Source organism: Bison bison, unplaced genomic scaffold (genome assembly GCF_000754665.1).
Source record: "Bison bison bison isolate TAMUID 2011002044 unplaced genomic scaffold, Bison_UMD1.0 scf7180017864317, whole genome shotgun sequence".
Lineage (NCBI taxonomy): Eukaryota > Metazoa > Chordata > Mammalia > Artiodactyla > Bovidae > Bison > Bison bison.
The window spans coordinates 7,130,744-7,132,985 of record NW_011494889.1 but is presented as its reverse complement, the minus strand read 5'-3'; the positions used below and the strand labels follow the sequence as shown (position 1 = coordinate 7,132,985).

The following is a 2,242-nucleotide window of genomic DNA, read 5'->3' as shown; positions in this document are numbered from 1 at the left end:
AATGAGGTGCCACTACACATCTGCTAGAATGGCTAAGATTTGAGTCTGAAAATGTTAAATGTTGGCAAGCCCATTGATGAAAGTGGAGTGTTAATGTTCCCTACTATTATTATTGTATTACTCTTCATTTCTCTGTTTATGTCTGTTAATATTTGCTTTATGTATTTAGGTGCTCCTGGGTTCAGTACATAAATATTTACAATTGTTATATCTTCTTGTCGGGTTGACCCCTTTACCACTATGTAATGTCCTTCTCTGTCTCTTGTTATATTCTTTTCATTTTGCCTAATTTTCTTTATGTCTATGTGTTAAGTAGGTCAGTTGTGTTTCCCAGTCTTGGAGTAGTGGCCTTATGTAGGTGTCCTGGGGGCTCAGCAGCATGCTCTCCTCTGATCACCAGAGCTATATGCCCCCTGTGTGGGCTGCGTGTGCCCTTCTATTGTGGCAGGGCTGACTACTGTGGGCGTGCTGGTGAGGGGACTGGCCCCCAGTTCACTTGGTTGCAAGGCCCTGCCTCTCACTGAAGGGTGGGATAGGCTTCCTGTGTGGTTTGGCTGAGCAGCCCTGTGAGGGGTGCAACTGCTGCTGGACCCCTGGAGGGCAGGGCTGAGTCCATCCGCAGCTGTCTGTGTGGCCTGGGGAGAACACATGAGGGAGGGGCTGCTGCCAGCCCACTGGCCGGTGAACACGCCCCCAGCAGAGGTTTGCTAGTGAAGGATTCTGAAATGGAGCTCGGCAGTGATGGTGTCATTGTGGTAGAAGAAGCTCGCGGAAAAGGCTGCTACCAGTGTCTTCATCCCTTGGAGGTCCAGCTGCTTCCTGCCTCTCTGGGAGGCTCTCCAAGATTAGCAAGTAGGTCTGACCTAGGCTCCTTCTGACTACTGCTTCTGAGCATTCAGAGTGTGAGATTTTATGTGCACCTTTTAAGAGAGGAGTCTCTGTTTCCTATAGCCCTCCAGCTCTCCTGTTCACAAAGGCAGACCTGCTGGGGGCTCATCTTCTGGTGCAGGACCCTGAACTGGGAAGCCCAAATGGGGCTTGAACCTCTTACTCCTTGGTGGGAACCTCTGCAATTGTGAACATCCTTCTGTTTGTGGGCGACTTACCTGGGAGTGTTGTTCAGTCTCTCAGTCATGTCCAACTCTTTGCGACCTCGTGGACTGCAGCATGCCAGGCTTCCCAGTCCTTCAACATCTCTTGGAGTTTACCCAAACTCATGTCCATTGAGTTGGTGATGACATTCAACAATCTTATCCTCTCTTGTCCCCTTCTCCTCCTGCCTTCAATTTTTCCCAGCATCAGAGTCCTTTCTAATGAGTCAGCTCTTCGGATCAGGTGGCCAAAGAATTGGAGCTTCAGCTTCAGCATCAGTCCTCCCAATGAATATTCAGGGTTGATTTCCTTTAAGGATTGACTGGTTTGCTCTCCTTGCAGTCCAAGGGACTCTCAAGAGTCTTCTCCAGCACCACAGTTCAAAAGCATCAGTTCTTCGGTGCTCAGCCTTCTTAATGGTCCAACTCTCACATACAAATATGACTATTGGAAAAACCATAGCTTTGACTAGACGGGCCTTTGTTGGCAAAGTAATGTCTCTGCTTTTTAATACTCTGTCTCAGTTCAGTTCAGTTCAGTTCAGTCGCTTAGTCATGTCTGACTCTTTGCGACCCCACAGACTGCAGCACGTCAGGCCTCCCTGTCTGTCACCAACTCTCAGGGTTTACATAAAATCATGTCCATTGAGCTGGTGATGCCATCCAACCATCTCATCCTCTGTCGTCCCCTTCTCCTCCTGCCTTCAATCTTTCCCAGCATCAGGGTCTTTTCAAATGAGTCAGTTCTTCTGATCAGGTGGCCAAAGTATTGGAGTTTCAGCTTCAACATCAGTCCTTTCAATGAATATTCAGTACTGATTTCCTTTAGGATGGACTGGTTTGATCTTCTTGCAGTCCAGGGGACTCTCAAGAGTCTTCTCCAACACCACAGTTCAAAAGCATCAATTCTTCGGCACTCAGCTTTCTTTATACTCCAACTCTCACATCCGTACATGACCACTGGAAAAACCATAGCTTTGACTAGATGGACCTTTGTTGGCAAAGTAATATCTCTGCTTTTTAATATGTTGTCTAGATTGGTCATAACTTTTCTTCCAAGGAGTAAGTGTCTTTTAATTTCATGGCTGCAGTCACGATCTGCAGTGATTTTAGAGCCCCCCAAAATAAAGTCTGACACTGTTTCCACAGAT

General features: G+C 47.2%; 1 protein-coding gene across 2 annotated transcripts in view; it reads left to right on the top strand.

Moving 5' to 3' along the window:
- EFCAB2 (EF-hand calcium binding domain 2) overlaps positions 1-2,242 on the top strand; it is a 75,444-nt gene that overhangs the window by 54,316 nt on the left and 18,886 nt on the right. The gene's annotated exons all lie outside the window — the stretch shown is intronic.